General features: G+C 42.6%; 1 protein-coding gene across 1 annotated transcript in view; it reads left to right on the top strand.

Moving 5' to 3' along the window:
• LOC138756809 (uncharacterized) overlaps positions 1-21,757 on the top strand; it is a 66,700-nt gene that overhangs the window by 37,019 nt on the left and 7,924 nt on the right. The gene's annotated exons all lie outside the window — the stretch shown is intronic.

Raw genomic sequence — 21,757 nt, 5'->3', positions numbered from 1 at the left:
TTCAAAGTCTAGATTAAAGTCTTAACTAAATAAGTTACTTCGTAGAATGCAATCAGACTGCATTATATTAAAACATGCCAATACAGTTTTATTGGCCTTGAGAGAGAGAGAGAGAGAGAGAGAGAGAGAGAGAGAGAGAGAGGCTGTGCCAAAATTATCTTGAAACTCTTTCAAGTTTTCATTTGCACAAGCATTCAGTGCGCACAGATTTTTGTCACGGGGGGAAAAAAAACATGCACAACATCAGATTTTTGCACCACTGAATGCTAAAAGTTAAAGGGAACATTGGGGACGTCTACGAGATATGGTGTTAAACCACTGCTCTGTCACGTCCCTTTGTCAGAACCAATATTTGGACAAATGGGGCCAACGATTCCACCCTCTGCATTATCGTGCTGCTGTCTATGGGATCTTGCTGTGTACAAATATGGCAGGCATGATTCCCACTCTACATCACTGGTAGGTGAGACCAGAACTAGAGGACACTGCCTCAAGATTCAGGGGAGTGGATATGTCAGAGTTGAGGAACTCCAAGAGAGTAGTGAATCTGTGGAATTCTCTACCCAGGGAAGCGGTTGAGGCGACTTCATTAAACATATTTAAGGTTTACTTAGATTTTTACATTAAAAAAAGGAGTTAAGGGATATGGGGAAAAGGCAGGTCAGTGGAGTTGAGTCAATGATCAGATCAGCCATAATCTTATTGAATGGCGGAGCAGACTCGACGGGCTGGATGGCCGACTCCTGCTCCTATTTCTTATATTCACACTTCAGAAGGAGTTCACTCACTTCAAAACAGCTTGGGAGATGTGAAGGCAGTGGAAGATTTGCTTCCCACATTGAATTTTTTTTTGCAAAAGGAAAACGGTTCAAAATCTCTTCCCACTCTTAGTGACGTATCCATACATTTCCATCACTGCACATTGTTACATTCATTTTCCATTTATATCATTTCCCACCACTGTGTTACCTTGTCATTTCTCCCACCCCCCCCCCCCCAACCCTGTGGCTCCCCCTCAGTCTCAGCTCCCACAGTGCCTTCGTGTTGGCTGCGCCAAGCCTCACTGCATCCCTCAGCAAGTCCACCTGCAACATGGAACACGCCAGTCGGCAGCATCCCCCCACCAACATCTCCGTGTGCTGAACTCCCCAATATTGAAGCCACAACGCCGGAGATGGAGGGGAAGATGTGGACCACACTCCCGGATGTCCTCCCTCATTCTCCTCTGTATAAACATATTCAAACCTCAGCTTGTTTGCATCCTAACTTGGGTCGAGTCCTGTTCACTTCTTACCCACGTGCCTGCTGATCTGAACTGGTTTCCAGTTTAGACACAGCTCTCAATTTTCCACACCCCCATACCCCCATCTGTAATTTCTTCCAGCCCTGCAACTTTTTGAAGTCTCTCGGAGCTCCTACAGTTCTGGCTTCACACAGATCTGTTCCTGTCCTCAGCTGCTGAGGTCCCAAACTCTGAAATCCTCTCTCTGCTTTGCTCTTTCTCTCCCTTTAAACATGTGATTTAGGTTGTTCTAGTATGTGTCTGATGAGGTTCCTTTGTCATATCTTAGGGTGTGTTAACTTACGGTGCTACACTGGTGCTCCCTACTTACGAAGATCCGACTCGCGATTTTTCAAAGTTACAATGGTTCCCATCCGTACCTTCAATTTTGAATTTGGATCTGTTCCCGCACTTGCAATTATGTGGTACGCTACTCTCTTGCGAAGGTGGGCAATGGCAGCATCATCACACGAGAGTATCGTACAGCATTCTCTCTCATGCTCACTGTCTCTGCATCATCTACCAAACGTACAAGTATACAGTAAATGCAAGTTATGGCTGTAAACCAGCCATTTCTCCCACTCCTGATTCATGTGCCCTGGTATTGAGACACACCTGTGGAAATAATTTCTCCTTAATGACTTGAATCTTCAAAGATTTTAAATATTGGTAAAAGGTCACCTGTGCTCTAAGAAGAATCCAGGTTTAGCTGATCGAGGTGCACCCATTTCTGCCACTAAATTATCTCTCTGCTTCTTTCTGCCCATCTCCTTACTTCCACTCTCTCTATTTTGTTCTCCATCTTCCCTTTCTTCCTTATTTCATTCTGCCCAATCTACTTCTTTCCTCTCTCCCCTTGTTTCCTTCCCTTCATCCAACCTCTGTCCTGTCTTTCTCTCCTCATTTCTTTCTCGCTTTCTCTCCCTCATTCTCTCCTTATTTCATCTCTCTCTCTCTCTCTCCTTTCTCTCCCTCACCCTCTTTCCTTATCTTTTTCTCTCTTTTTCACTCTCCCTATTTCTCTCTCTTTCTCTCATTTCCTTGTCTCTCGGACTTTTTCTCTCTCTCTCCTATTTCCTTATCGCCCTTTCTCGCCCTCTTATTTCCTTATCTCTCTCTCCCTCTTTCTCTCCTTATTTCCTTATCTTTTCTCTCTCTTTCACTCTCCTTTTTCTCTGCTACACAGATCTCTCCCTCACTGCCCACACTTTCCTTTACCTCTTTCTCATCATGTTGGTTTAACTATGTGCCATTTTTCTGCTGTGTGTTTGGAAGGGGTGCCATTCTCCTTCCCCAGTAACCAGTATAAACCCTTCTCCTGCCAGCCGACTCACTCACATCTGCTGTCAGCCACTAATTACCCATGGTGACGCACGTATAGGACAGACAGGAAGCTGTATTTTACTGACTCCTTCATGCTTCACCTAAATATGTGTCAGCACTGATGCTCTGTTGCATTGAAGATCTGCTCGAGTGAAAATCCCACCTTTGCTGCTAATCTCCCACTCTGCCTCTCTCTGTGTACCATGACACAGGCAACTAGCACATGCTGCCTTGATTTTGCTTTCGAAACCTTTTTGTATTGGTCCTTGGGGATTCATTTATAGAAGACACCTGTAATTATAGTAACACTTGTTGTTCAGAAGATGAATTTGTTTCTATTAGGAAGGCCTGGCCTAATGGAATATCTCCTGGTTTGTTCATTGTCACAATCATAGAGTCAGACAAAGTGGGAACAGGCTCTTTGGCCCGTTCGTACGAATCCCATTTTATATTGCCGTCAATTTCCCCAACCCCAGATTCCCGGAGATGTGACACTTGAGTAGATAGGTTGATATGGTATTCTTGCTGTCATTGGTTGGGGCATTGAGCATAGAGAGAGGAAGTCATGTTGCCAGCTGCACAAATCCTTGGCAAGGCGGCATGAGCAAAATTGTGTGCATTGCTGGTCAGCCTGCTTCAGGAGTCTTTGGAAGGGACACAGAATAGATCCACTCAGATATTGGGCTGGATTAGAGCAAAAATGCAACACCGGAGAAACTCAGCTGGTCAATAGCGTACTTTATATAGCAAAGATGAAAATACAAAACTAACACTTTGGGCTTCAGCCCTTCATCAGGGTATGAACAGGTGCCAGAACAGAATGGTGGGGGGGGGGGGGGGAGGGAGGGAGAAGGAGGGGCAGTTCTTGCTTGAGAAGAGCAGGGATTACAGATAGGGAACAGCGGGACAGAATCCCACAGAACTCCCTTCGGAGAGCAAAGGAGAACTTCTTCAGGGCAGGCATTCCTCAAAGAGATTTTGCAGAGTTCTGCAGTAGGCAGGGGTAAAACACTGAAGTCTGTGGACACCATGATTGGATTAAAAACGCAATGCTGGAGAAACACAGGTGGTCCAAGATACATAACTGATGTTTCGGGTTTGAGACCTTCGTGAAGGGTGAGCAAAATGAGGGCAGGCGGCTGAACAAAATAGTGGGGGGGGGAGGGGTAGGATCGGAGGTTGGAAAAACTGGTTGTTTTCTCTGGGGCGCTGGAGGCCGCTCTTCGACTATCACGGATGCTGCCTGACCTGCTGTGTATTCCTCCAGTTTTCCAGCACCTGGCGTCTCTCTTGTTCACCTCAGGAACTTACTTGCATTGATTTAATCTTCAACATGGCCCTGCCTCCCTCAGCGGGGTGCACTACCCTGTGAGAGGTATCATTAACGTGATCCCCCCCACCTCCCTTTGGATGCAAAAGGATCCCTGGGCAACAGCTGCCTCCAGTTGGCATGGCCAACATTCCCCCCCTTTTTAATTTTAATTTTTAAAAATAAAAAAAATGTAGACATACACCATAGTAACAGGCCATTTTGGCCAACGAGTCTGTGCTGCCCAATTGACCTACACCCCCAGAACATTTTGAATGGTGGAAGGAAACTGGAGCACCTGGAGTAAAACCCACTCAGAATGTATAAGATCTTTACAGACAGAGCGGGATTCGAACCCCATTCCCCATCCCTGGCACTGTAAGAGCATTACGTTAACCACTAAGCTAACTGTACCTCAGCTCCAGTTGCAGGGTTTTGTGGGAATTGGCCAGGCCTGCATTTATTGCCCTTGGGATGGTGTGAAGCTGTCCCCTTGAGTGGTTCCAGTCAGGATTGAAAGTGAAGCTAACGTTGGGTATTTAACCCTTTAGGACTCTGATCAAAGTTTCTGGGCCCCGTTCCCTGTAAGGCAGCCAAGTTTTGGTTTCTTGCAAAATTCAGACCAACTGTGTAAAAATCTTTTATGTTTTGTGAGGTGAAAAGCTGTGGCCCTCATGGTGGGGGGGTGGGGGGGGCGGTGGTTGCTGGGGGCTTAGGGCTCCTGTTGAGAATGGCTGGTTTAGCCCATTTGTACTGATTGCAGAGAACAGGACTTTGATCACCTCCATTTGCAGTCCCAATAGATATTGGCCATGATTACATGGCAAGACAGGACAGGCATGTGTTCTCATCCCCTCCAGGGGATAAACAGAGACAGTGCTCAGCCCATGGGGTGGGAGTCCAGGTAAGGGCAGGGGAATGTTTGTTTTATTTTTAAATAAGGACATTCTGAAGTTGAAGGAAATTTAGTTAGAACTAAAACTCTTCATTTAAATGACTCCAAAAATAAAATAATAATTCACGTCTTGCACCATTCACTGACATGCTAATTGTCCCATCTTTCAGGTGACTGGTGAGGACAGTCTGGTTCAGACTTCCTGCACCACAAGGAATTGCGTCCCCGTTCTGTGGAGTGAGGGACTCGAATCCTTGCACCTTAGGGAAATGGCACTTGTGTAAGTTTGGGCATTGAGTGATGGCGTTAAGAGTTCACCCACAGCTGGGAAGACAACTGAGGCAAATCTGAGGAAAGCAGTGTGGAATTTGGAGTCAGATAAAGCCATGCAACACCCTCCACTGTTCCCAGACTGGCCAGCTATTCTTCCCCATTTTTCCAGCCCGCAAGTCATTGCCTTCTGTACCGTTGAAGACAACTATTCCTCCAAATATTTCTCAACTGTCGTGAGATTGTTCAACCCTCTAAGCCAGTGGTTTTCAAACTTTTTATTTCCGTTATGCCATTGGTGCTCTGTGATTGGTAAGGGATTGCTTTAGGTGGTTGGTGAGTGGGAAGGGAAGGTTGAGAACCACTGCTCTAGACCCAATTGTTACTGAAATATTTTGCTTAAGCAAAATAACAAGTCAATTAGGGACGATTAAAACAGTGGGTTTTTCTTTCCACTCACAGACCACTTTAAGTAATCTCTTACTAATCCTTATGGCATATGGTCTGTGAATGGAAAGAAAAAGTTTGAAAACCACTCGTCTAGTGCAATGGTTCTCAATCCTTTCTTCCCCCACTCACATACCACCTTAAGTAATCCCTTACTAACCACAGACTACCATTGGCATCCTACATCATAGGTGCTCTGAAGGTTAGAAAGAGATTACTTAAGGAGGCATGTGATTGGAAAAAGAACATTTGATAACCACTGCTCCAGTGCGTTAAGATTGCAGGGCAGTAAAATTCTATATGAAATCCCCTCCAGATCTCTGGCTTCTTAAATGTATGCCTTGCAGACACTTCTGTTCATGGGAAATTATTCTGGATCTGCCTCTGTGCTGAACATTCCCTTTGCTCCCAACCTACCCATTGCAACAGGTTGGCTGGGGGGGTAATGATGTTTTCCCTGACTAGGGATTCCAGAAGCAGGGGTCGCAGTCTCAAAATATGGTGAAACCAGAAAGTCTGCAGGGGCAATACTTATAGTTTATACAAAAATGCTGGCAAAACCCAGAGAGTCACACAACGTGGCTAATGTAGCAACGGTAAAGCTATATAACCAGCATTTCGGGCCTGAGCTCTTTGTTAAGGTATGAGCAAAGAGCGGGGAGGGGCCTGAATAAAATGGTGGGAGGCAAGGGGAGGTGCACATGCCCTCATATAGGAGGTGATAGGTGGATAATGGGTGGGGGGAGAGGGCAAAGGTGATAGGGAAGGGCAGAGCCTGTGGCCACTACTTCAGTAGAGCTGCTAAATCAATTCACCATACACAGTGGTCAGTCAGCAAAGACTGTTTATTCAAACTTGGCTCCTCTTTTCTTTCACTTCCGGTCCCGGACACCTGGGACTGGAAGTGATGTCATCACATGGCTGCAACGCACCCGCAGGGCGAGTGGTTGAAAGTGGAGACGGCGGGAGCCCTAGGCTATCTCATAGGTGAGCACCTAACTCCTGAGTGGGCTGCCATTTGGCTTGCAGCGCTGTGCAACCTTTCAGCCAGCAATTAAGCTCACGGTGGCAATTCAGCTCACCGTATTACGCGGCCGCTTGGCCTGTCGCGAGCAAAGGGGGTGGCGAGCTGGTGGAAAGGAGAGAGAGGGGATTGGGAAGAGAGGGAGAACAGGGAGTACCAAATAGAAACTGAAAAGTCGATGTTAATGCCCAGGTGGAATATTAGGTGTTGCTTTTCCAATTAAAAACCCTCTCAAAATATGGGTTTGGTCATTATGACAAGGCTGGAACTTCATCACCAGAGGGTGTTAAGTCTTTGTTTTCTACTTGAGATCATTCTGACAGCAGTGGGTAGATTTTTAGATATTGAAAGGTGTTGGATTTGATGCAGGAAAGTTGCACTGAGGGAAAACAATCACAATTTTATTGGATGCTGTGACAAGCACGAGGGCCTTTTGCCTCTGTTACTTGTGTTAAAGTTGAGCAAATGGAGCACTGTTATGAAAAATAGACAGCTTTGGAAAAAAATCAGTGGGTCAAGCAGAAATCAGGAGAACACGAACCCAAGTCCTCCTCGAGGGGTCAGCAGTGGAAAGAGTGAAGGACTTTAAATTCCTGGGTGTCAGCATCTCCAAGGATCCGTCCTGGAGCCTCCATGTTGATGCAATCACGAAGAAGGCTCACCAGCGGCTAGACTTCGTGAGGAGATTTGAGAAGACCCTTGCAGATTTCTACAGAGCCTTCCGGCCGGTTGCGTCATTGTCTGGTACGGAGGTGCCAACGCATGGGACAGGGAAAGGCTGCGGAGAGTTGGAAATTCGGCCAGCGCCATCACGGGCACCAGCCTTCACCTCATCAAGGATGTCTACAAGACACAAAGTGTAGCGCAAATGAAAGCTCTCATGACTAGAGGGCGAACAAATGCTTTTATTAGCTTATAACTATGGGTAGGGTCTCACAGTAGTCTTCGGAAGGGTTCTTGGTTTAGGCGGGAAACCAGGGTTATATGTGAGCTGATGGGGGCGGAGCCAGCCATCAGGACAACGCACTTCCAGTGAATTCCAGTTCACTGCACGGTGTCTCAAGAAAGCAGCCTCTATCCTCAAGGACCCCCACCACCCAGGCCATGCCCTCTTCACTCTACTACCATCAGGAAGGAGGTACAGGAGCCTGAAGATGAACACCCAACTGTACAAAAACAGTCTCTTGCCCTCCGCCATCAGATTTCTAAACGGACAATGAACTCCAGACAATCTCTCACTTCCATTTCTTTTGCACCGATTTATTTTTTTTAAAAACTATAATTTATATTAAGTTTGTACCTCCATTTTGTGACATGTTCATGACAGTAAATTCTGATTCTGAGCATCTGCGGAGAGAGAAAAGTGGAGTCAATGTTCAGGGGCCATGGGAGTGGTGGAGGTCATTGTCCTGTCCCAGAAGATCAGAAGTAGGTGGTGGGTGTGAGATGGGCTACTCCTGAATTGTGAAATAAGCTAGGAAATGTTAAACTTGCACAATGAGATGAATTTCATTGATTTTTTTCCCCCAATTTTCTCCTATGTAACCACTCAGGAACAACACCCCAATAAACATGATAAAGTGGCAAAAAAAAAACGTCTTGGGAATCTTAAAAAGAGAAACTGCTGGAAATATTCAACACTGGTGGAGGGAGAAATTGAAAGAATATATCAGATCTGTCGTCAGATTACTGGTGCTCTAGGACTTAGACCCAGCAATGATAAAAGAGCGAGATTTAAAATTTAGACATGCATACGCCCTTTTGTTTCACGAGCCCATACCGCCCAATTACACCCAAATGACCTCTTTCTCTCTCTCACACACTCTCTCTGTGGCTGTCTCTCTCTCTCTCTCTCTATCACACACTCTCTCTATCACACACTCTCTCTTTCTCACTCACACTCTCTCTCACACACATACACCCTTTCTCTCTTTCACACACTCTCTCTTTCACACACTTCCTCTCTCTCACACACTCTGTGGCTGTCTCTCTCTCTCTATCACACACTCTCTCTATCACACACTCTCTCTTTCTCACTCACACTCTCTCTCACACACATACACCCTTTCTCTCTTTCACACACTCTCTCTTTCACACACTTCCTCTCTCTCACACACTCTTTCTCTGTGGCTGTCTCTGTCTCTCTATCACACACTCTCTCTTTCTCACACACACACTCTCTCTCACACACACACATACACCCTTTCTCTCTTTCACACAATCTCTTTCACACACTCTCACACACACTCTCTCTTTCACACACTTCCTCTCTCTCACACACTCTGTGGCTGTCTCTCTCTCTATCACACACTCTCTCTCTCACACACACACATACACCCTTTCTCTCTTTCACACACTCTCACACACTCTCTCTTTCACACACTTCCTCTCTCTCACACACACACTCTCACACACACTCTCACAGACTCTCTCACACACATTCTCACACACTCTCTTACACACTCTCACACACACTTTCTCTTACACACACACACACACACACACACACACACACACACACACACACACACACACACACACACACACACACACACCTCTTCTCAATTGGTCTGCCCTCCTCCCCTGTCCTTTCTTTTAACTCAGATCTGTGTGTTTTTACTACAATCACAGCATCTGCAGACCTTTGCACTTCACTTTCACTCTCACTTCTTCACCAGGAAGCCTCAACAGTTTTTACCACCAGTTTGAAGGCAGCCCCTCTTGAAGGGAGGGCAATGGGCCATTTGTGCAGAGTAGATTCCCGCAGAGGACACCTGAAATAATGACCTGCGTTTCAGAATCGTTGAATGAAGATCATAGTGTCCCCGAGTTGTCTTCTCAATAGTCTCATTGGCTGTGCCAAAGACGACTGTCTAATGTGTTAGGTCTGCTTTGTTCATGAATGAGTGAGTCAGACACCAGACTGAGTCGAAATCAAGGTTCTTTGTTCTTTATTACCGGATTGTAACACTTGCAACTAACAGTGTTAGTTGGAGAAGGCGCATTCTGCCGTTATCAGCAAGTGGTGTTTTTTTATACCTCAGGATACGTACTTAGTAAATTATCATACCATGACATTGTCCAATGAATAAACTGTTGCTACCCTTCTCTTTTAGTCTGCTGCACATCATTCTTGTTAGTGCAAAGCTTATCTTGAGTGTACAAGGTCACATCTGCATTCTGTTATTCCTTAGTACTGGGTGACTCCTTCTCCGGTCCCATCTCATGATGTTTTTACCTTACAAATGTCTTGACCATCTGAACATGCTTGAATCAATCTTGCTCCAAAAATACTGTTGGACGAGCTGTGTTCCTTTTTCTTTTTCCCTAATAAAAGGCTCACACTGAGGTTCTGATGGAAAGGATCCCAGAATCACAATTCCCATCACATTTTGTGCCTACCCAGGAAACTCATTACAGATCACGTGTTCAGTCGGGATTCCACACGGCGATAGGTCATACAGTAAAGAGAAGGACATAGGCCCAAAACAGTGACCGCCTTTTACTTCCTATCGATGCTGCGTGACCTGAAGGGTTTCTCCAGCACTTTCGTGCACTGCATTAGACCCCAGCTTCTGCAGGTTTACGTTCATTCATTCAGGGGCCTTGCCATCCGGCGTGGGCGATCATGTCTCTCCAGCCGTCACCATCCCTGACCCTCCAAATTGTAGCTGTTCTCCTTTGGTGAAGCTCCATCTTTGAGTTGAGACTGTGGTCGATGTTGAGTTTGTGATTACACAAGGTAAAAAACTGAAGTGGTTTCCCATCACCTTCTTCAGTTGGAGGGTCCATACTGGCAGGCCGTTGATCAGCAGATTCATCTGCCCAGCATTTTTAGTTTTCCAATTTGTAGCATCTGCTTGTAAAAACCATCCACCACCTGCAATCCATGGATTCACGTGACCCTGACTGGGACCCTAAACAGGTGCTACACCTTGTCCAAGGGGGACCTGTAGGCTATCGATGGAAGGAGCACCTTACACCTCCTATTACTGAGGGATTGTGCAACCCTGACACCGACATTCATTCAGTAAAAACTGCTGTGTCAGTCAAGTTTTGAGAAGAGTGTTAGAAGAGGTAGAGAGTACACCAGTGTGGTCAAGTAGTAAAGATAGGCTTGTGAGAATTCCACGTTTATTTTTTTTGTATCTTCATATTTTGCTAAACATTGCTGAGAGCAACGAAACTGTAAAGTGGAGCGCAGCATCTCATTAATTGAACAAATCAAGTATCAGAACCTGAAGGGATTTTTAATTTTCACTATTAATTGAAAGCTTATTTGGGGAAAACTATATGCATTGTAGTTCACTTATGTCGCTGTTAGGCCAGCATTTTTTTTAACCCTAGAAAAACATAAGAAACGAGAACAGGAGATGGCCGTTTGGCCCGTCGAACCTGCTCCACCATTCAATGAGATTATGGCTGATCTGATGATAGGCTCATCTCCACCGACCTGCCTTTTCCCCATATCCCTTAGTTCCCCTACTATGTAAAAATCTATCTAACATTGTCTTAAATAGATTTACTGAGGTCGCCTCCACTGCTTCAATGGGCAGCAAATACCATAGATTCACCACTCTTTTGGAAAAGCAATTCCTCCTCATCTCTGTCCTAAATCTACTACCCTCAATCTTTTTTTAATTTTTTTTAATTTTTCACACTATGAACCATATCAACCAAAATATGTACAAACGTTTCTCATTAAATTTACACTGTGGGTCTTTTCTCCCCTTTTTTTCCCCTTTCCCTCCCTCCCCTCTACCCACCCCCTCCAAAACCCATAAATATTCAACATATATAAAACAATAAAAACATAAAACAATATTTTCACACAAAGGAAAATAAACAAGAAAAATGCATCATCTATTTATTACACACTGAATCTAGTAATTTTGTCTTCTTATCATTTTCATTCTCATTTTAGGGGATGGAGGCCATAGGCAAGCTCTCTCTGATATGTTCCATGTATGGTTCCCAAATTTGTTCAAACGTTGTGACTTTATTTTTTAAATTATATGTTATTTTTTCCAATGGAATACATTTATTCATTTCCATGTACCATTGCTGTATTCTCAGGCTCTCTTCCATTTTACAAGTTGACATTTTTTTTTTGCCATCGCTAAGCCCATCTTAATGAATTTTTTTGTTCTTTATCCAATTTGAGGCCTAATTCTCTACTTCTTATGTTATTTTTTGAAATTTTATTTAGTATCTGATTTAGTTCTTTCCAAAACGTATTTACTTTCATACATGCCCAAGTTGCATGTACTGTTGTTCCCATTTCCTTCTTACAGCAAAAACATCTATCCGATAATGTTGAATCCCATTTTTTTAATTTTTGAGGAGTGATATATATATATACCATTTCATTTTTTATCTTTATGTTTAGATCCTTTTCCCACTTCTGCTTAGGTTTATTGTTTATTTCATTTTCCTTATCTTGCAGCTTAATGTACGTGTTGGTTATAAATCTTTTAATTATCATTGTGTCTGTAATCACAAAGCTGCTTCCTTCTGGTAATCTCAGTCTTTTTCCCAATTTATCCTTTAATTAAGCTTTCAATTGATGATATGCAAGGATTGTACCATGAGTTATTCCATATTTGCACTTCAACTGTTCAAATGTTAATAAATTATTTCCCAAAAAACAATTTTCTATTCTTTTGATTCTTTTTCTCTCCCATTCTTTAAAGGAAAGGTTGTCTGTCTATTGTTAAAGGGATTAGCGGATTTTATGTCAATAGTAATTTTGGTATTTGATAATTCGTGTTTTTCCTTTCTAAGTGGATCTTCTTCCATGTATCAAGTAAATGATGCAGTACTGGTGAACTTTTATATTGCACCAGCTTTTCACCCCACTTATAAAGTATATGTTCTGGTACCTTTTCCCCTATTTTATCTAGTTCTATTTTAGTCTAGTCTGGTTTTTCCCTTGTCTGGTAAAAATCTGATAAATACCTTAATTGTGTGGCTCTATAATAATTTCTAAAATTTGGTAACTGTAAACCACCTTGATTATACCTCTCTGCTAATTTATCTAATGCTACCCTTGGATTCTTCCCTTTCCACAAGAATTTCCTTATTATTCTCTTTAGTTCCTTAAAGAATTTTTCTGTTAAAAGAATTGGTAATGTTTGAAATAAATATTGTATCCTTGGGAACACGTTCATTTTAATGCAGTTTACCCTCCCTATCGATGTTAGCGGTAATTCTTTCCAATGTTCTAATTGTTCCTGCAATTTCTTTAATAGTGGCTGATAATTTAGTTTGTACAAGTGGCTTAAGTTATTATCTAACCTGATCCCTAGGTATCGGATTGCCATTTAAATTGTGATTCTTTTTTAAACTCTGTGTAATCCGCATTATTCATTGTCATCGCTTCACTTTTATATGATTTGATCTTGTACCCCGATATTTCTCCATATTCTTTCAATTTCTTATGTAGTTCCTTTATTGACATTTCTCGTTCTGTTAAGTATACTATGATGTCATCTGCAAATAAGCTGATTTTATACTCCTCCTTTATTTTTATTTTCTATTCTTATCAGTTCTGCCAAAGGTTCTTTTGCTAAGGTGAACAATGAGGGGGATAATGGACATCCCTGTCTAGTTGACCTACTTAATTTAAAGTGACTTGATACATATCCATTTACTGTTACCTTCATCAATGGTCCATTATACAATGCTTTAATCCAATTTATATATTTTTCTGGTAGATTGAACCTGTAATACTTTAATAAGTAGTTCCTCTCTACTCTGTCAAAGGCTTTTTCTGCATCTAGAGCAACAGCCACTGTTGGTTTCTTATTTCCTTGAACTGCGTGGATTAAATGAATAAATTTACAGACATTATCCGCTGTTCTTCTTTTCTTAATAAATCCAGTTTGGTCTTGTTTTACTATTTTTGGTACACATTTGGCCAATCTGTTTGCTAATAATTTCGCTATTATCTTATAATCTTGAGTTAAGTAGAGATATTGGTCTCTATGATGCTGGTGTTAATGGATCCTTCCCCGTCTTTGGTATTACGGTAATTACTGCTGTCTTACATGAGTCTGGTAAATTTTGTATTTCTTCTACATGGTTCATTACTTCCAGGAGAGGAGGAATTAATAACTCTTTAAATGTTTAATAGAATTCTATTGGAAATCCATCCTCTCCTGGTGTAATATTGTTCGGCAGCTTTTTTTATATATCCAGTACTTCCTCTATTTCAAATGGTTTTATTAGTTTGTTTTGTTCCTCTTCTTGCAATTTCAGCAGTTCAATTTTAGCTAAATTTCCTCTATTTTATCATCTTTCCCCTCGTTCTCAGTTTGATACAATTGTTCATAAAGTTCCTTAAAATTTTCATTAATCTCTGTTGGGTTATATGTAATTTGTTTGTCTTTTTTACCTTGATGCCAATATCGTTCTTTTACCTTGTTCTATTTTAAGTTGCCAGGCTAATATTTTATGTGTTTTTTCTCCCAGTTCGTAATACTTTTGCTTTGTTTTCATTATGTTCTTCTCTACCCTGTATGTTTGTAATGTTTCGTATTTAATTTTTTGTCCAACAATTCTCTCCTTTTCATTATATCATCCCTTTTTACTAATTCTTTTTCTGTACTTACTCTCTCCCTTTCCAACTGCTCTACTTCCTAATTGTAATCCTTTTTCATCTTAGTCACATAACTTATTATCTGCCCTCTAATGAAGACTTTCATTGCATCCCATAATATAAATTTGTGTTTCACTGATCCTGTGTTTATTTCAAAATATGTTTTAATTTGGCGTTCAGTAAACTCCCTAAATTCCTGTCTTTTAAGTAGCATGGAGTTTAACCTCCATCTATATGTTCTTGGTGGGATGTTCTCCAGTTCTATTGCTAATAACAGGAGTGAATGATCAGATAGCAATCCAGCTTTATACTAATTTTTCCTACTCTCCTTTGAATATGGGCCGATAACAAAGACATATCAATCCTTGAGTATGTTTTATGCCTACTTGAATAATATGAATATTCCTTCTCTCTTGGGTGTTGCCTCCTCCATATATCCATAAGTTTCATTTACTGTATTGATTTAACCATAAATTTGGCTACTTTATTTTTACTTGTCTTTTGTCCAGTTTTATCCAACATTGGATCCAAATTAAGGTTAAAATCCCCTCCTATCAATATATTTCCTTGTGTGTCTGAAATCTTCAAAAAATATCCTGCATAAACTTTTGATCCTCCTCGTTAGGTGCATATATATTGAGCAAATTCCAAAATTCTGAGTATATCTGTCACTTCATCATTACATACCTCCCTGCTGGATCTATCATTTCCTCTTCTATTTTGATTGGTACATTTTTGTATGGCTATACCTCTAGCTTTTGAATTATTGGATGCTGCCGTTACGTGTCCTACCCAGTATCTCTTTAATTTATGTTCCACTTCAGTTAGATGCATTTCCTGCATAAATGCTATATTTTTTTCTTTCTTCAATAAATTTAGTAGCCTCTTCCTTTTAATTTGGTTAAGTATTCCATTAATGTTTATAGTCATATAGTTCGACATGGCCATCTTATATCTTACATACACCTCTTTTCCACCTCTTCGCCACCTCCATCCCCCTTTTCCCCATTTTCATCTCTTAGTTTTCTCTTATTACACTAATGTACGACAATACATTTAAGTCATAAAGTACCCCTGCAGTTCCCACATCCACTAATACCTTAACCCCAAAAGATCCCCCCCTCTCTGAGTTTCCCCATATCCCCTGCTGGGCAACCACAACTCCCCTTTTCATTTGGATTGCGATCTTGTTTGCAGCGTCAACTGATTTTGCAGTGACAGTTATTCTCCATATACCCAGCCCTCTCCAGAAAAAACTTTTTTTTAACACATATAACAAAGCTCTCTCTCTTTTTCCCCTCCCCTTACTCCCTTCCTTACCTTCTCTTTTCCCTCTTTAGTTCTTTACATATACATTGTTTTTACATCTTTATATATACTTTATCATCGTTCTTCATTCTTGTTGCATCTCTTCATCTTTTCTTCTGTCCTGGAAACATTCTGCGAATTCTTGCGCTTTCTCTGGATTCGAGAACAGTCTGTTTTGCTCCCTGGGTATAAATATTTTAAGCACGGCTGGATGTCTTAATATGAATTTGTAACCTTTTTTCCATAGGATCGATTTTGCTGTTTTAAACTCCTTCCTCCTCTTTAAGAGTTCAAAACTTATGTCTGGGTAAAAAAAATATTTTTTGTACCTTGTATTCCAATGGTTTATTATCTCTAATTTTATTCCTTGACCATTCCAGTATATTTTCTCTTGTCGTATATCTCAAAAATTTTACTAAGATGGATCTTGGTTTTTGATGTGCCTGTGGTTTCGGAGCTGATGCTCTGTGTGCCCTTTCTATTTCCATTCCTTCCTGCATTTCTGTCATTCCCAGGACCTTTGGGATCCATCCTTTTATAAATTCCTTCATGTCTGTGCCCTCTTCACCCTCCTTTAGGCCCATTATTTTTATGTTGTTTCACCTACTATAATTTTCCAGCATATCAATTTTCTGATCTAACAGCTCTTGTGTCTCTTTAATTTTTTTTGTCATTTTCTTCCAATGTTTCTCTTAAGTCATTTACTTCCATTTCTACAGCTGTTTCCCGCTCTTCCACATTCTCTAATCTTTTCTCTATTTCTGTCATTACCAGTTCTAACCTTTGCATTTTATCTTCTGTTCTTTCCCTTTTAATTGCATTAAATTCTAATGATGACCATTCTTTTAGTGATCTCATTTGTTCTTCAAAAAAAACTTTATGTATATTCTGTTCATCAGTTTTACCTTCTATTTCTCTTTGTCCATCAATTTTACCTTCTATTTCTCTGTGAAGATCTTGGTCTTCTTCTTCCTCTTCTTCTGTGTCTGTATCTGTGTTTGTGTCTTCTTCTCTTCTTTGTGTCTGTGTCTCTTCTGTTTTTCCTGATGAGCTGCTTGTATCTCTTTGTCGGGCCTCTTGTTGCTGGTCCTCCCTTCCTAGGCTGCTCGTCTGTTGTGCTTCTTGACATCAGTCTTCTTGTCGGTCATCCTTCCGTCTATCTCCCATGTCTGTTTCATCGCTCCCTCTTCTGCTGTCTTCCTTGTCCTCCAGCTGAGAGCCCTGGTGTTGGGCGTCCCTCAGCTGTTCACTCTGTGACAGCCCGCTCCTCTGCTGAGCCCCCTTCCCGCCAGTGTCCTCTTTCTCCTTTGATTGCGCACTGAGCACTTTTGTTTGGCTCCGAGAGCCATTTTTGTAGTGCACCGGCTGGTGGGTTGCAACTCCGCAGGGCAGGCACTGACCTCGAGGGTCGGGTGCTCCTCACCACCACAGCATCCTGTTCCTTCATGCAGATAAGGCCTTCTTCTTTCTTCTCTGGTGACTTTTCTACTTTTTTTTCCAGTTGTTTTTACATTCTCCTTCTTGGAAGCCATCTTCTTTCTCTTCTCTATCTTTATCTTTTATTTCTTATATTCTATTTTTGTTATGATTTGCTTTTTACCTAACTTTTTTCCTATTTTCCTGGAGAGGGCTGGTTTTCCCGACCGGCCATCACGTGACTCCTCCCACTACTACCCTGAATCTTGAGGTTGTGTCCCCCAGTTCTGGACTCCCCCACCATTGGAAACAACTTACCTATCTTTACCTTTCATAATTTTATACGTTTCTTTAAGATCCCCTCTCATTCTTCTTAATCCCACCGAGCAACTCAATCCCTCCTCAAAGGCTAAGCCCCCTCATTTCTGCACCACCTCCAAAGCCAGTACATCCTTCCTCAGTGGCTTGCAAACTTTTTCTTCCCACTCACATCCCACCTTAAGTAATCCTTTATCAATCATAGAGCACCCATGGCATAGGGATTACTTAAGGTGGTGTGTGAGTGGAAAGAAAAAGATTGCAAACCACTGTTTTAATTATACCTAATGGACTCGTCATGTGCATGGTTTCATAACTCCAAAGGAAATGGACCAATTAAAATTTTTCTCAAGCAAAATATTTCAGTAACAATTGGTTCTAGAGCAGCAGTTCTCAGCCTTCCCTTCCCACTCACACTCCACCTTAAGCAATCCCTAACTAATCGCAGAGCACCCATGGCAAAGGGATTACTTCAGGTAATGGAAAGAAAAAGGTTGAAAACCACTGTTGTAGATGCATAAAGTTCTGAAACACAATGGGTGGTCCATACTACTAAATGCTTCAAGAGGTTGTCTGCTAGACAACGAACTGAGTGTCAGGTTTGAGGTCGTAGTCTTCAAATATTCTTTACTTCACAAGGTTAAATTCCAGTAGCTGCATTAACATCTTGTAAATAGTCACTCAAAGTAAAATAAAGAATGTTCCTTTCACTTTGAAAGCTCTGAGATTAAATTGGGTGAAATACTAATACTCTTCTAAAGAAAATGCTGATGTCAGCTGTGTTAAATTGTGTTCGGCCAAGATTTTATTTATTCATAATTTCAAAAGAAAATATGACTTTGTGCTTCTCCCTCAGGTGATAGGTCAATTTCTTAGCACTATATCGAAGTAGAGAAGGCCCAAGTTTCATCTTTGGGATGTACTGAAATGGATGTCTCTTCTCAAAGAAATGCCTGCATTTCTGTAGAGCCTGCATGATGTTTCAAAGTTCACATAATTAACTTTGAAGCATAGTTATCAATTTTCACATTTGATAATGACTAGGGCAGGTTGAGGGGTTAATATTGGCCAGTGAAATGGGGAGGACGTCCTTGCTCTGCTTTGAAATAGTGTTCATGGATCTTTCAAGCACAGCCAAGGGTGTTTCAGTATCTCTTTTGTCCGAAGTAGGGCTCCAATGGTATGTCCCTCCCTCCTGAGCACTGGAACACCTCAGAGCTGTGTACTCAGCCCACGCCTGGGCATGCTACTGACCCACGACTGTATTGCCAGCTCCAACAAGTTGGCACAACGGCAGTCGACCTCATCAGGAACAACAATGTGTCGCCCTACAGAGAAGAGGTGGAAAATCTTGTGATAAGATGTGAGAATAATAACTCGAGTCTCAACATGGACAAGATGAAGAAGATGATCGTGGACTTCAGGAGGAGCAGGGCGACCACTCTATACTACACACTGACAACTCTGTAGTGGAGAGCACCAAGTTCCTTGGATTTCTCTTAACTAATAACCTATTATGGACACCCAACATTTCCTCACTTGTCAGGAGAGCATAAGAACGCCTGCACTTTCTGAGAAGACTGAAGCGGGCAAGGCTACTGGTCACCATCATGTCAACCTTCTACAGGAGATCTACTGAGAATGTCCTGGCCGGCTGCAACACCGTGTGGTACAGTTGCTGCAGAGAAATAGATTGGAGCTCAATCCAGAGGACCATAAGAGCTGGCAGAGAGAAGAGTTGACTGGAGTCTCCCTCCCCGCCCCCCCCCCCCCCCCCATCAACGTGATCTACTGGGATCATTGTCTGATGAGCGCACACAAAATCATTGAGGACCCCTTCCACCCCGCACACAGCACCTTTCAGCTGCTCCTGTCAGGAAAGAGATACAGGAGTATCAGCCGGCACCACCAGGAACTGTTCCTTCCCTCAGGCAGTGAGAACACTGAACGACCAAAGGAACTTCTCTCACTATCCATCCGAAACTCTCATACTCAGGAAACAATATTGATTTATTTGTATATATGATTACTTGACCTGCATATGTATTGTGTGCCTGAATGTGTGTTAGGTTTGTTTGTGTGTTGCGTGTTTTGCACCGAGGACCGGAGAAAGCTGCTTTGTTGGGTTGTACTTGTACAATCAGATGACAAAAAGTTGACCTAACTCCACACTTCACTAACATATCAACCGAAACACTTATATCCATGTTTCTGGGACAGAGGTAAGGGTATCATTAGACTGTCACCCCAAGTCCAAACCCCTCGGGAGAGAAGTGAAGAAAGAAGGAAGGAATATATTGAAGACAACAAATAGTTTGAGGAGGTGTTCTAGATACAGTGGTTATAAAGCTTTTTACAGTGTACTTCATTTTATTTAGGAAAGAATCTGGATGTTCCTGGTGTCATGATAACCAGAGGTTTTGAGGATTAATTTACCTTAAAGTTTTACTGAGTAAAGTTACAGTGAATAATGTTTAGTTGAATAATGAGGAAAGCAAAGTGGGTAGCAGTATTCTCAGTCAAGTTAAGAAATGTAAGGAACTCTTTGGGACTATGTGGAAAAAGGTAACACTTCAGATAAATAGATAAGTAGAAATTCTGCCTGGCTCGCAGGAAAAAGAATCTCAGGGTTGTACGTGATGTCATATATGTACTCTGACCATAAATCTGAATTTTGAGATAAATAGTGCCCTCTGAGAAAAGACATTTCCCTTCCACTCAGTCCCAGATAGAACTTGGAGTCAAAGCCCACTGTGTCCATGCTGACCTTTGTACCCATGCTCTTTAACCCTATTTGCCTACATTAGATCCCTGTCCCCCTCTGTCAGGGGTGAACAACCTACGTCCAAATTTATCCGGCCCACAACTCAATGGCACCCAGCCTACTAATACAAGTTCAGGGCGTCCGTTTGGGTGATGCTGCCCCCCCTCAGTCAGCGCAGTTACTTCCTGCCTCCCCCTTCAGTCAGTGCCCCAACCCTCTTCCCGGACATACAAGAAACACACACCTGTTGCTTCAATGCTCAGTACACCCTTCCATGTCCTACCATTTGCTCTCAACATACAATGCCGAATACAACATGGCAACCATCAAGGCCAGCTCTCGTGGGACCTCCTTGTCGCCGTTTATTTTGACGTATTTTTCAATTTCATTTATGGTAGCATCAGTGCGGCCTGCCGTTCAACCACTGACATGCTATCCAGCCCACACACGGTAAAAGGCTGCCCGCCCCTGCTCTATGGCTTGCCTGTCAAAATACCTCTTAAATGTGGTGATTGTGTTTGATTCCATCAACCCCTCTCGTAGCTTGTTCTTGATATCCACCGCTCTCGGCAGCAAAAAAAAAACCTCCCCCTCAGATCGCCTTTAAACTCCTTCCTCTCACTTTCAACCATGCCCTCTTGTTTTCGGTAGGGAGAAAATTCTGGATATCTGCTCAATCTGTGCCCACCTTAACCTCGTCTAGGTCACCCTTGAACTCCTTGGCTCCATGGAAAACAAGCTCAGTCTCTCCCCACAAGTAAAGTCCTCCAATCTGGGAAGCATCATGGTGCTCTCCAGAACCAGTACTTCCTTCTCATATATGGCAGCTGGTGCTCCAATTCCAGCCTAACTAGTGTTTGGTACAGTTGCAACACATCGTCCCAACTTTTGATCCTTCCTAACCACACTTGCTTCCACAGCCGTGTGTTCTCCTTCGCTACTCGAGGGGAAATTTTGTGTTCTAATCAAATCACGTCTAATCAAATTTATTGTCATCTGATCGCACAGGCACAACCTGAAGAAACAGTCCTCGGTGCAAAACATGCAGACACGTGACCAAGCATGACACACAGACGAACAATACACACGCAGGACAAGTATCCATTTTTGTACAAAATAGAGTCTCAGGTGGTCAGTGGGAGCAGTTCCTTTGGTCGTTCAACATTCTCACTGCCTGTGGAAAGAAGCTGCTCCTCATCCTGGTGGTGCTGGCTCTGATATTCTTGTATCTCTTTCCTGTGGCTGAAAGATGAAAGATGCTGTGTGCAGGGTGAAAGGGGGCCCAACTTATGAAGGCAAGCATATGCCTTCCTCACTTCATACCTATGACTTTGTGATGCCACGTTCAGGGAACATGCTTTGTGAATTCCAGGTACGAACAGAGCTCCTTGGTGAATGAGACGCCCAGCAATGGAACTGGATCCCCTGACCAGCCCTGCCAACTTCTGTCACCGTTGGCCTTGGGTCCCATAAGACTGGAATTCCACCTTCTGTTCAGTACTGCCTGCTGATCATGCAGCCAGTAACTCCCCATTGGAGGTGTGCATGTGCGGATGTTGTGTTCAGCTGCAAAGCTTCCACTCTTGGGGCTGAGGGACTGGAAGTGTACGGAACTCATGGGACCAGAACCAGCGAGAAACCTCCCTCCGGGTGGGGAAAGTATTAGACACGGTCCTGTGCAGAATCCTGGAGAAACAGCCCAGGAATATTCAGCCCCCTGAATGGGCCACCCGTCAGGCAATCCAGTCTGTCTCACTCTCCGCTCCTTCCCCACAGCCCTGCAATTTCTCTTTCCATAGGC

Source organism: Narcine bancroftii, chromosome 3, assembly GCF_036971445.1.
Source record: "Narcine bancroftii isolate sNarBan1 chromosome 3, sNarBan1.hap1, whole genome shotgun sequence".
NCBI classification, from domain to species: Eukaryota; Metazoa; Chordata; class Chondrichthyes; order Torpediniformes; family Narcinidae; genus Narcine; species Narcine bancroftii.
This window is presented reverse-complemented; position numbering and strand designations above follow the sequence as displayed.